The sequence below is a fragment of the Bufo gargarizans genome, chromosome 3 (assembly GCF_014858855.1).
Source record: "Bufo gargarizans isolate SCDJY-AF-19 chromosome 3, ASM1485885v1, whole genome shotgun sequence".
NCBI lineage: Eukaryota > Metazoa > Chordata > Amphibia > Anura > Bufonidae > Bufo > Bufo gargarizans.
The window spans coordinates 112,395,862-112,409,681 of NC_058082.1; the positions used below are offsets into that span (position 1 = coordinate 112,395,862).

The window sequence follows — 13,820 nt, forward strand, 5'->3', positions numbered from 1 at the left end:
TCTGCACTTTCCTCAAAAAAGCGCCAGACTGCGGAACACCTACTCCTTGTCAAGGGCGATTGCCTCAAGGGGGTGCTCCGGGGAACAGTTGTGGGCCTGTTTGGTGTGGCCCGCCTTCTCCCTTTTTCCACCCCACTGCCTCTTCCAGCCTGTTGCGGTGCTGCGGATATCCCCCCCCTCTGTTCTACTGTCCTCGCTCGACTTGCCACCTACCCAGGTTGGGTCAGTGATTTCATCGTCCACCACCTCCTCTTCCACTTCCTCACTCTGGTCATCCTCCTGACTTGTCCTAACAAGAACCTCACTTATTTGCAACTGTGTCCATCATGAACGTCTTAAGACACTAATTGTGGTTGACTTATTGGCAGCTGTATCTCATCATCCTCATCCACCTTGTGAAACACTAATTGCTGTTCCTCATCGTCATCTTTTTCTGACTGTGGATGCTCAAGAGTTTGGGAATCACTGCACAAGATCTCCTCATGTCCCTCTTCAAGCGGGCTTGGCAAGAGGGCCAAATCAAGGAATGGCACTGGAAGGAGCTCCTCGGAGTGTTTTCCAAGACTCTCCATGGTGGGAGGAAGGAGGATCAGGGTGAGGATTCTGTTGACCAGACTCTTGGCTACTGAGACTGGACTTTGTGGAAGACAGGGTGGTGCTTAACCGACTGGAAGCATTATCTGCTGCAATCTAACCGACCACCTGGTCGCACTGGTGTGACTTCGAGAGTGGTGTCCTGCGCTGCCCTGCAAACTGGGACATGAAGCTAGGCTGAGTGTGTTTCTTGTGCTCTGGCAGCAGGCACAGTTTCACCGTGCGCAGTGCCATGGCCTCTGCATGCACCATGAGCAGCATGTCCACTTCCCCATCCCTTACTGCTTGCCTTGAGCATATTAAATGGTATATATGCTTGCAAGTATGTCACACGTACAGTAGCGCAGGTTTTGTAAGTGAATGTGCAAATAAATTAAACTAAATGTCATAGATATTTAGGATGCGCAAACGTTATACAGGAGATGTAGCGCAGGTAATGTTGCTGTCACCAGCGGAAAAAATATTAAACTGAATGTCACTGATATTTAGGATGTGCAAACGTTATACAGGAGGTGTAGCGCAGGTAATGTCGCTGTCACCAGCGGTGAAAAAATTCAACTGAATGTCACTGATATTTAGGATGTGCAAACGTTATACAGGAGATGTAGTGCAGGTAATGACACTCTCACCGGCGGTGAAAAAATTTGATTGAATGTCTCTGATAATAAGGATGGGCAAACGTTGAACAGGAGATGTAGCACAGGTAATGTCGCTGTCACCAGCGGCCAATCAATTGCACTGAATTTCACAGTGCAAATGTAACACAACAGATGTAGCAGAGGTTGTGTCACTGTCAGCAGCGGTCAAACGATTGCACGCAATTTTGCGCAGGTTGCGCCAATGATATATATGGCAGCCAGATAAAACAATAGTCATAATTGGACTTTTGGGTCTCTAATACCTTTCACCCTGCCTAAAAAAAACAACAATTCCTGTCCCTACACTATCTGTCCCTTCTGCTGCAGCGCTCCCTGACTAAGACTGATCCGAACCACGTGTCATCGGGTGCTATATAGCACCCAATGTCACATTCCAGGCCAGCCAATCACATGGCTACGGCATTACAGTGAGTGCCAGTACCTCCGCGCACGTTTATTGTCGAGTAAAAAAGTGTTCGGCCGTGAACGCTCGCCCAACACTAGTCACAACCACTTAGGAGGGCATCATCTCATCTTTCCTGGCATTAGTCACCTGGTTAATCCTCCCCCACTCTAGTGCAAATCCCCTATTTGTCCTCTTAAGTCTGTGTTTGCTGCAGTTATGACATACTGCCCATCCAACTGATTGCTGCAGCCAATAACTGGCCTCAGTGGTCTCATGTCATACATGCAAATGCCACCAGTGAGGACAGTGATTGGCTGTAATTGTCATGTGGATGTGCAGCACATCATTGTGGCAGCAAAGTGAACAATAACAGGCTGGGCCAACTGGCGCATTGACATTGCAGCAGCAGGAGATTTTACCGGAAGAGTATGTATTATACCTTTATTTATTACATCATCATCATGAGGCTACGTTTCTTTTAAATATGGGCAACCCTCTTAATTTAAGGCTCATCAAAGTAGTTTGTGATAGGATCTTACAGACTTCAGAAAAAATACTGAACACTAAAGGCCCCTTCACACTGCTCAATGGAGTGGACCATTGTTAGGAGGGAATCATTTCTTCCCTGCAAGCGCCTGCTCATCAGTGGAGGAAACAGCTGTATTTACATGCAGTGATCTCCTCCACAATATGGGGAGGAACCCTGTTCCATTTCCAAATGAATGTTCCATTACTGCACTTTTTTATTAGGGCAAAATGTCCTATGAACTCTCTGCAGTGCACCTATTATTTGTAATATGCAGACACAGACAGACAGACAAACAGACAGACACAGATAGAGAATATATAATCTGTTTGGAACTTGTAATGCCATGCATATACAGTGAAATTCCTTTAATAATGTATTCTATGATTGAGAAATTCTAATAACATTGTCTCCAATACAAAACTGCCTGATAATCTCAAATTCCAGAAGCAAGAGAAGACCAATTAGGAGACTTCTCCAATTTAAAGTGACAGCAGCATATTCTGCATTAGTATTATATTTTGAGCTGTCATTCTTGGGATTTGTGTCCGGTTTCTTCAGTAGACCAGTAATCCAGACTATTAGATAATTCAGCACCCATAATGGTCTAATAATGCTGGATTCAGAGAATTGTACTGAAAAAATTGTAATCACTCCCTAAGTGCTGGAAAAAAGAAATGACTATTAGGCTTTGTTCACATCTGCATCAGGTATTCCATCATAAGAACAGAAAGATGGAAGAGAAGTTAGGCTACTTTCATACTTGCGTTTTTGCTGGATCCGGCAGGGTTCAGCAAAAACTGTTCTGTTACTGATGATACAACCATCTGCATCCGTTATGAACGGATCCGGTTGTATTATCTTTAACATGGCCAAGACGAATCCGTCATGAACACCACTGAAAGTCAATAGAGGACGGATCAGTTTTCTATTGTGGCAGATTGTGGCAGAGAAAACTGATCCGTCCCCATTGAGTTGCATTGGGGGTCATGCTGGAACCATCTTGCTCGGCATCCCAGGATGGAAAGCAAAATACAACATGTTGCGGTCTGCTCTCCAGTATGGGAACGCAACTAAATGGAACGGAATGCATTTTGGAGCATTCTGTTCAGTTCAGTTTTGTCCCCATTGACAATGAATAGGGACAAAACTGAAGCGTTTTTTTCGGGTATTGAGCCCCTATGATGGATCTCAATATCGGAAAACTAAAACGCCAGTGTGAAAGATGGATTTGTCACATTATAGACACCAATACATCCTATGGACCCCTTTGACTATAATGGGGTCCATCTGTTTTCCGTCATTGCTGTTCATCATTTTACTGGACAACATAGTGCAGCATTTCAGCTGACGACTTTCCTCATGTCGTGAGGACTGGATAAAACAATTTTTTTTATTAAGAAAATCAATCTATATTCTGCACATCTAAAGGCTGGCATTCCTTTCGTAGAACTAACATGTCCTGAAAGGTTTAGTGTGATAAAGAGCATTCATGCAAAACGTCTCTCGTATTCAAAGGAACATATTTAACGCCCGGGTTTTTCTTTCACAATAGCTATTGACTTCAAGCTTTACAGACTAATTACTAATCATTAGGGGTCATTGTTAGACTAACAAATGGCAATTGCACAGAACACACAATTCATAAGGACGAAAAAGGCCCATGAATCCAGGCTTTACAAATAGCTGGAACTGATATACATATGTATCCAGCAATAGCAGGACCAACATGACTGGATGGAGAAGTAAGTGCTGGTGGTTATGGATTGTCTTGGCCGCCAAAATATTATATAGGCAGGTATTAAAATATGGAGGGACCACTGGAATGAATAAAGCAAGATACTATGCTCAGTTAATGGACTATAAGGGCACAGGATCACTGAGGTTTTTTTGGCACAGGTACACCATGGACTGTTTTATGGTACCACCAATACATCTAGGGGGGAAAATTCTCTATAATACAGGACCCAGTGATGTACAGTCTACCATTAGTAGAACGACACAACAGATCTTCGAAACGAGAGGTTTGATTTTAATTAGCAGGATCAGCCAGGCAAGATTCCTGGTTTCAGAGGGTTGATCCTACAGACAGGTGCTGTTTAAATAAAATGCTTCATAATGCCAGGCTGAAATTTGTTAATATTCTAGTATGCCTCAATCTCTGTAATATAACCTCCGGTGGAGTAGGGGTGGGGCTTGGAGAGGGCCAGGCCAGAATCGGGACATCAGACCCAGCAAATTTACTAACATTTATGGAAACAGGCATTAAAGAGCAGTGAAAACCACTCAAGTGAGAGGCTGGTGTAGAGGCTGATGTAGTTTTTAGTCCTGACACGGGCTGCCGGCCTGTGCCTCATCATAGATTAGGAGCTTCTTGCAGCAGCACAGGGCTTTCAAAGATGGGCAAAAAAAAAAAAGCCCAATGTCTCTACAACAGTATTTCTTGTAGTGTTCCTGATATGCAGTGGTAAGAATCTACCAAAAATGGTCTACAGAAAGACCATTTACGAGGTTATGAATGCTTAATGATACACTTGTGGAGTAAAAACTAGCCTGTCTGGTCTAAGAAGAACTACAGTTGAGACTAGGTCTTGTGGAGTCAACATCTTGATAGTTCTTCAAAGCTGTTCTGCTGGTACAAGAGTGACTTATACAGTATTGTTCAAGTAGTTTTGCTGTTAAAGCTGATCAGTGTATGTAATCTATACATGTCCAGATTGTGTTCCTGAGGATTGAGAATGAGTAAATCTGGGTCAGGTTACAGGCTAAACAACAAATTTGGAGAGCTGGGACGGAATCTGACCATAGATCCCTTTTAACTGATCTTGCATGCTCCATTGCACCCAGCATCTATCATCAGGATACAGTAAAATGGAGGCTTCCAATGGAGACAAAATTTTCTGACATACCTGACATGTAGTATTAACCATATATACTACAGTAAGACACATTTTCCAATATCTGTCCCAACATCACAAACAAATACGGCCACCAAACAAGCTCAACAAAAAGTTTACCCTGCATAATACAATTTTATTTTATATCTTACCTAACACGCATTATGGCTTTAAGTTTTAAAGTCATTATCCAACTCTTTGTAACTGATGACCTATCCTCTGGACCTCAAGTGAGCTGCGTCTAGGCCATGTAACTGATGGTTGTGACATCACTGGCCTAGGGTAAGGAGGGAGAAGGCCACTGTGCTCACAGGAGTGCTGGGGCCTTCTCAAACAGCTGATCGGCAGGGTCCTTGGTGTCAAACTCCCACCAATCAGAGGCTGATAACAGATTATTTAACTAATCCATTTTGGTGGCTTAGTGGTTAGCACTGGCTCCTTGCAGTGCTGGGATACTAGGTTCAAAGCCAAACCTGGGATGACAACTGCATGGAAGTTTGTGTGTGTTTCCTCCTGGTTCTTCAGTTTACTCTCACACTCCATAGACATACAGTAGTGATAGGGAACTTGTGGGTGAAGTGATGGTACTGACTGTAAAGCTCTGCAGAACATGCCAGCGCTATATGAGTAAAATAAATAAAATGGATACCTAAAAATTCTGATGGATCCTACTGACTGATAAAGGGGTTCGCCAGGGTTCTGGTGTTGTGGTTCAAAGGAACCTATGAAACTATGAACCTGATTGCGAGCTTTATGTGATAGAATACAATCTTTTATACAGAAATGTTGACTATGTTGGGTTTGTAATCGTATAAGCATCGATGATAAGCTTGCTCTATTACTATACTTTATTGCATGTTATTTGCAGATACTTACACTCTGGCGATAGCTAAAACAGTTCACAAGTTCTCCACCGCCCATGTGAGAGCAGCTGTACGTTTTTATAACCAGTCTGGCAATCTACAAATGGGCCAGCCGAAGTTGTGAAAATTGTTGCTTTGTTTTTGAAAACACGCGTATTCATTTTTGGGAAAGCGGCTTCCATCTGATTACATTTGTCTCCAATTAATCTCCAAGCACACAGCGAGCTGCAGCTGCATGTAAAGGCAAATTGGAAAAATCTGTGAAGTGGGGGAAGGGAGAAAGTCTGTGTGTGGCATTGCAAGACCTCAATGATTCACTGGCTGCCCTCCCTCCCTCCCCCACCCCACCCCTGCCGCAAGCCTGGAAAAAGAAAGCGTAAAAGAAATATAAAACGTAGTGGGAGAGTGAAAGGGGGAGAGGAAAAGGCCCTAACTCTGCAGAAAAGAGAGAGAAAAGGATGAAAATAAAAGCGTTTTCAGGGCATTTTAATGCGTGGTATCTCCTTTTCAAGGCTTGTCTGGTACCATTGTGATCCTGCTCTGTGAATGAGGGATAAAACTGGAGGGGAAGGGACAGCTTTACAGAGAGGGGGGGAGGTTAGGACAAGAAGGAAAATAAAGTTGAATAATATTAGAACAGTTAGAATTAGAAGAGGCACTTAACACTTTAACTGCTGAACCATTAAGGGTAAAGCTGCGGAGTAATAGCGATAGAGTGGACGGTGTATTTGCTCTTAGTTACCATGACTAAAGGAAAGGGTTAATAATTACTGATAAAACTTGTATCCTAAGTGTTTCACAAGCATTTTGTACATGGCTCATAGCCTCTTTTCTACAGTCCAGTAACAGTGAATGGTTGTACGGCAGGGCCCTCTTTGGTCCCTCCTTTGTAAACTTTCTTAACTATTTGGAGGTCTGTCCGGAGTCTTCTCAGTATTGTACTGTTTAAAAGAAAAAAGACTATGCTATTTTGGTTTTAACTCCTAGAAGACAAGTTTATTTATCCCAACAGATCACCTCTCTCCCCAAAGGAACACATGTTGTATGTGTCATATTACACTGTTTTCTTTCCCAAGAGTTCACGTTGTGGAGCAGATCCACTCGCCGCCATCCTAATCTGCAAACTGGTCAATTTTGATGCTTTTCTTTAGTGGATGCTAAAGTGAGGAAATAAAGGAAAGACTGATATATATAGGAATATTATAATTCAATTACAAAATCAGTTTTAGAGATCAGCTAATTTCCTAAAATTTTATTTGGGGTCTGATTTGGTCAGATCGGTTGTCAGATTCAATTTGGTCTGAATAAATTCAACCTGAATCCAAAATGCCTTGATTGCCCTGAAAAGGTTATGTATGACACTATGGGGTCAACTAGGTCTGTATCCAACACCTTTTAAGCTCTTTGACCCCAAGACAGCATTGGTAATGTTAAAGTGACAGTATTAACCTGGCTGACATTAGTGATGTGCTAATGTCAGCTGAACATAACTATATTAGTGCCATCTCACTATGTGCCTCCGTTATTTAGAAAAAAGAACTTGTATAATATGCAAATGAGCCTCTAGGAGCAGGGGGGGGGGGCGTTGCTCCTGCTCCTAGAGGTTTTGTACTCCCACCTCTGGTCACGTTCTGCTACACTTGATTGACAGGGCCAGGCAGCGTTCACGTCCTCCTGCCTGGCCCTGAGTTCGGGTGAAATATTCAGCCATTTAGTATGTGGTGCAGGCGTAGTGAAGAAGGGATGCTCGCCGGCTGTGGACTTCCTTACTGCGCCTGCGCTGCCTACATCACAGTACACCCGGAAGAAGAGCGATGCTGGCATCAATGAAGGAGAGGGTGTACTGTGATGTATGCGGCTGAAGATTTCATCCGAACTCAGGGCCAGGCAGGAGGACGTGAACGTTGCCTGTCCCTGTCAATCTAGTGTAGCAGGACGTGACCAGAGGTGGGAGAACGGAGCCACTAGGAGCAGGAGCAATGCCCCCCCTCCCCTGCTCCTAGAGGCTCATTTGCATATATTTAAAGTTATTTTTCCTAAATAACGGAGGCACATAGTGAAATGGGACTAATATAGTTATGTTCAGCTGACATTAGCACATCACTAATGTCAGCCAGGATAATACCCATTTTTCTGCTGACAGAAACCCTTAAATTAAAAAACTGTCCACAAATGATTTCAATTATTTTGGTGGCCAATACCTTCTTCTCAGTCTTCTGACCAGTAAAACAGTTTTGGATTTGTTAAAATAAGAATCCCTTGGGAAATTTTTATTGAATTTAATTTGTGTAGAATTGATTCGCTCATCTCTAATCAGTTTGTGTCATTTATTTGCTCTCTTGACGTGGCTTACAAAAACCACGTTGAACATTAGTATGCAGTGATATTCTTCAATTACGGCTACACTTTTATGACACTAGGTCACTAGCGACTTTGTTTCCCATAAGGAAACATTGAGGTTGGGTTGTGGTTATCCAGCAAGTTTAACAAAGTTCAAGCACAGCTAATTGAGAGAAAATAAATTAAAAAAAACATAAAAAAGTACTTACCTTATAAATCCCTGCCATTTCAGTGGTCCGTGTCGCTCTTTGTTTATTTTCCTGCAGCGGTAACTTGCTGTACAATCATATGACCAGCAGCCAATCACTGGCCTCTGTGATTATACTAGCATGTATGGTATACATGCACAGAGGCTAGTGATTTCTTACAGTGGTCACACGGATATGTAGCACATCACCATTGCAGGAAAATGAACCAGTGGGGACCTCCGGAGCGGTGGGGAATTTATTAAGTGAGTTTTTCACTTTCCTCCATTTAGCTTAATTTCGTAAAATCCCAGACAACCCATTTAAAGGGGTTGTCCAAGTAATTTTTATTGATGTCCTGCTCTCAGGATAAGTCATCAATATCAATCGGCGGGCGTCCGACACCCGGCACCCCCGCTGATCAGCTGGTTGAAGAGAAGGTGCGCGCTGTGCCAGTGTTGCCTTCTGTTCATTGTTTGTTGCTGTTGCGATGGCAAGCAGGTGTAACTACAAGAAACTGTGCCATTCACTTCAAAGGGACGGATCATCCTTTTACACTTGTATAGGAACGAGCCGCCCCAGTGAAGTGAAAGCAGAAAACAATTAAAAAAGGCAGCGCTGGCACAGTGTACCTTCTCTTCAACCAGCTGATTGGTCGGGGTGTTGGGTGTCAGATGCCGACGATCTGATATTGATGACCTATCCTGTGGATAGGTCATCAATAAAAATAACTTGGACAACCCCTTTAAATGGGTTGTCTGGAATTTTAAGAAATTAAGCTAAACGAAAAAAACTAAAAAACTTTAATAGGTTTATTAATGAACTCCACAAGGAGTGCAGAGTTAGCAGTGTTAGGAAATCAGAGCCCTGGTGCCTCATAAGAAAACACTGGAATTATAAATGACACATGGAAGTTGAGGGGCTCTAGCAAATTTTGCATTGGGTCACTAGAGATTCCAGTTATACTTCTGCCTGACTCTAAATGCTGTCCTAAATGAGTTTCTGCTAAGTTGTTTGCTTCTGGTAGGGAATTTCTTGTGAAATTCTATCATACATTGCAGTTTTTTGTGTGAAGAATCCCATGTATGGTCATGTAAATGTGGGATGTACTTTTTTGCCTTTCAGGACCCACTCCTGGCTTGAATGAAAGAAAATAACTCACATACGTACAGCATTGTCACTTCAGGCCCCACTTTAAGCATAACGTTCAAGGTCTACTTCTGATAAAGTCAGGGCAATCGCATCAGATCTTGACAAACGGTCACATTTGATAAAAGGGAGCCATAATTGGACACCCAAAGAAGGTCAAGTGGAAAAGTTTTATACATGTGCTATAGACTGTAGTCTGTGTGCAAACTTCAGTGATAGGACCATCTCTAATGTGTCGCACCTACATTACTACTGCCCATGTATCACAGAGGAAGAGGAATAATCATCTCTACTAAGCCTACATCTACATGTGCAAGGGCTACATTGTGTCTTCTACTGCTCACCTTAAATCACAATCTAATGTCTTCCCAGTTGGATAGCGTTAAAGTGTAATAAAAGTGGATGAACCTGGGGAGAGTGAAAGTGAGAGATAATTCCCAGTAAAGAGGATTGGATATGTACAGCTTTTGTCATGCTAAATGTGTACTTAGTTCTTGTGGTTTGAATTGCAAATGTTCATTAATTAGAAGTGAATGTGGTATACAGCTTTATTTGTACATCATTATATGGAAAGTATCACTTCCCACACTTGGGAAAGCAGCTGTCTTTTGGTATTCCCTTTTCCTATTAAGTACTATTTACAGGTACTTGTAAATACAGAGAAAGAAAATCCTTAAAATGTCCTTAGAATAATCCTAGTGGAAAACACAACCATGCAAAATAGTGATGTCATTGACCACTCATAGTAATAAATAGCATTCATACTGCTGTTGTGTACAGAAGCGTATATACCTATAAACACTACTGTTATGCTAAAACAGATTATATGTTGTCCTAAAAGCTGGTTTACCTTTCTATCCTGGAGTTTTCCAAATATCCATATTGCTAGTTGACCTGTATGAATGCACGAAAAGATCGTTTATCATTAAATTGGCATATACACAGAATAATTCTCTTATCTTTTCCTATTGCTTATATCATCAGCATATTCCATAGCACTGCATATTTACAGTACAGACCAAAAGTTTGGACACACCTTCTCATTCAAAGAGTTTTCTTTATTTTCATGACTATGAAAATTGTAGATTCACACTGAAGGCATCAAAACTATGAATTAACACATGTGGAATTATATACATAACAAAAAAGTGTGAAACAACTGAAAATATGTCATATTCTAGGTCCTAGAAACCTTTTGCTTTAATTTCTGCTTTGCACACTCTTGGCATTCTCTTGACGAGCTTCAAGAGGTAGTCACCTGAAATGGTCTTCCAACAGTTTTGAAGGAGTTCCCAGAGATGATTAGCACTTGTTGGCCCTTTTGCCTTCACTCTGCGGTCCAGCTCACCCCAAACCATCTCGATTGGGTTCAGGTCCGGTGACTGTGGAGGCCAGGTCATCTGGCGCAGCACCCCATCACTCTCCTTCAAGGTCAAATAGCCCTTACACAGCCTGGAGGTGTGTTTGGGGTCATTGTCCTGTTGAAAAATAAATGATGGTCCAACTAAATGCAAACCGGATGGAATAGCATGCCGCTGCAAGATGCTATGGTAGCCATGCTGGTTCAGTATGCCTTCAATTTTGAATAAATCCCCAACAGTGTCACCAGTAAAGCACCCCCACACCATCACACCTCCTCCTCCATGCTTCACGGTGGGAACCAGGCATGTAGAGTCCATCCGTTTACCTTTTCTGCATCGCACAAAGACACGGTGGTTGGAACCAAAGATCTCAAATTTGGACTCATCAGACCAAAGCACAGATTTCCACTGGTCTAATGTCCATTCCTTGTGTTCTTTAGCCCAAACAAGTCTCTTCTGCTTGTTGCCTGTCCTTAGCAGTGGTTTCCTAGCAGATATTCTACCATAAGGTCCTGATTCACACAGTCTCCTCTTAACAGTTGTTCTAGAGATGTGTCTGCTGCTAGAACTCTGTGTGGCATTGATCTGGTCTCTAATCTGAGCTGCTGTTAACCTGCGATTTCTGAGGCTGGTGACTCGGATGAACTTATCCTCCGCAATGACTCTTGGTCTTCCTTTCCTGGGGCGGTCCGCATGTGAGCCAGTTACTTTGTAGCGCTTCATGGTTTTTGTGACTGCACTTGGGGACACTTTCAAAGTTTTCCCAATTTTTCGGACTGACTGACCTTCATTTCTCAAAGTAATGATGGCCACTCGTTTTTCTTTACTTAGCTGCTTTTTTCTTGCCATAATACAAATTCAGTCTATTCAGTAGGACTATCAGCTGTGTATTCACCTGACTTCTCCACAAGGCAACTGATGGTCCCAACCCCATTTATAAGGCAAGAAATCCCACTTATTAAACCTGACAGGGCACACCTGTGAAGTGAAAACCATTTCAGGTGACTACCTCTTGAAGCTCAACAAGAGAATGCCAAGAGTGTGCAAAGCAGTAATCAAAGCAAAAGAACCTAGAATATGACATCTTTTCAGTTGTTTCCCACTTTTTTGTTATGTATATAATTCCACATGTGTTAATTCATAGTTTTGATGCCTTCAGTGTGAATCTACAATTCTACAATTTTCATTGTCATGAAAATAAAGAAAACTCTTTGAATGAGAAGGTGTGTCCAAACTTTTGGTCTGTACTGTATATATATATATATATATATATATATAGCAAGGGATCGCCTTTCTTTCAGGGGGTCGCAACCACATACCTTCTCAGGACATCAGGATTAAGGTCCAAACAATGCTTTTATTTGGCACCAGCACAAACATAAATTATACTAAATAAACACCTGCCCGTCTAGGCACTCCCTAGTACATAAATGGTATCCCTGACGCACCTACAGACCACAGGTCAGGGTCAGGGTCTCAGGCTCCAAGCCCTTAGTTGGTTCGCTCATCAACCAACAGTCCACCCCGGGAAGAGATTCGGCTACACAGCCTCGTAGCCCCTCAGCCCTGCTAGTTGAGACCACACAGAGCCTGTATTCCAGGATCACACTCTCCCCCAGACTGACATACTGGGAGGTGCTTTATGCCAGCCTGATTATAGCAGGCCTCACCTGTGATCACCTCAGGTAGAAGGGAATAACCGTCCTGGAAGTGTGTGGATTGGCAGATCTCACTTCCAGTCCTATCTGCCTATCCAACTAAAATCCAGCCCAGAATTAATAAACAAAACTGTCTCAGCAAACTATGCTTTGCTGAGACGACAGCCTCTCTCTGGATTTTAGCTGTCTCACCCAGCTGAGGTACCTGAGTGGGACATACATGCCTTCCAGCACTGTTCCCATTTACCACAATATACAGTATATATATATACAGTTGCAAGAAAAAGTATGTGAACCCTTTGGAATGATATGGATTTCTGAACAAATTGGTCATAAAATGTGATCTGATCTTCATCTAAGTCACAACAATAGACAATCACAGTCTGCTTAAACTAATAACACACAAAGAACTAAATGTTATCCTGTTTTTATTGAACACACCATGTAAACATTCACAGTGCAGGTGGAAAAAGTATGTGAACCCTTGGATTTAATAACTGGTTGAACCTCCTTTGGCAGCAATAACTTCAACCAAATGTTTCCTGTAGTTGCAGATCAGACATGCACAATGGTCAGGAGTAATTCTTGACCATTCCTCTTTACAGAACTGTTTCAGTTCTGCAATATTTCTTGAGGTCATGCCACAGCATCTCAATCGGGTTGAGGTCAGGACTCTGACTGGGCCACTCCAGAAGGAATATTTTCTTCTGTTTAAGCCATTCTGTTGTTTATTTACTTCTATGCTTTGGGTCGTTGTCCTATTGCAACACCTATCTTCTGTTAAGCTTCAGCTGGTGGACAGATGGCCTTAAGTTCTCCTGCAAAATGTCTTGATAAACTTGGGAATTCATTTTTCCTTCAATGATAGCAATCCGTCCAGGCCCTGATGCAGCAAAGCAGCCCCAAACCATGATGCCCCCACCACCATACTTCACAGTTGGGATGAGGTTTTGATGTTGGTGTGCTGTGCCTCTTTTTCTCCACACATAGTGTTGTGTGTTTCTTCCAAACAACTCAACTTTGGTTTCATCTGTTCACAGAATATTTTGTCCAGTACTGCTGTGGAACATTTAGGTGCTCTTGTGCAAACTGTAAACGTGCAGCAATGTTTTTTTTTTGGACAGCAGTGGCTTCCTTTGTGGTATCCTCCCATGAAATCCATTCTTGTTTAGTGTTTTACGTATCGTAGATTCGCTAACAGGG

At 42.4% G+C, this 13,820-nt stretch overlaps 1 protein-coding gene across 5 annotated transcripts in view; it reads right to left on the reverse strand.

Annotated features, from left to right (window-relative positions):
* Nucleotides 1-13,820, reverse strand: part of GLI1 (GLI family zinc finger 1) — a 138,365-nt gene that overhangs the window by 45,822 nt on the left and 78,723 nt on the right. Inside the window, exons 2-3 of one of the 5 annotated variants that reach the window (XM_044287820.1) lie at nucleotides 10,449-10,492; nucleotides 6,983-7,081 (exon numbers count right to left, since the gene is read on the reverse strand). The exons of 1 other annotated variant lie outside the window; for it this stretch is intronic. The gene's annotated coding sequence lies outside the window, so the exon portion shown is untranslated. Of the gene's footprint in view, nucleotides 1-6,941; nucleotides 7,082-9,942; nucleotides 10,007-10,448; nucleotides 10,493-13,820 lie in introns of all 5 variants that reach the window. 3 more of the 5 variants (XM_044287819.1, XM_044287822.1, XM_044287821.1) reach the window with 3 other exon arrangements.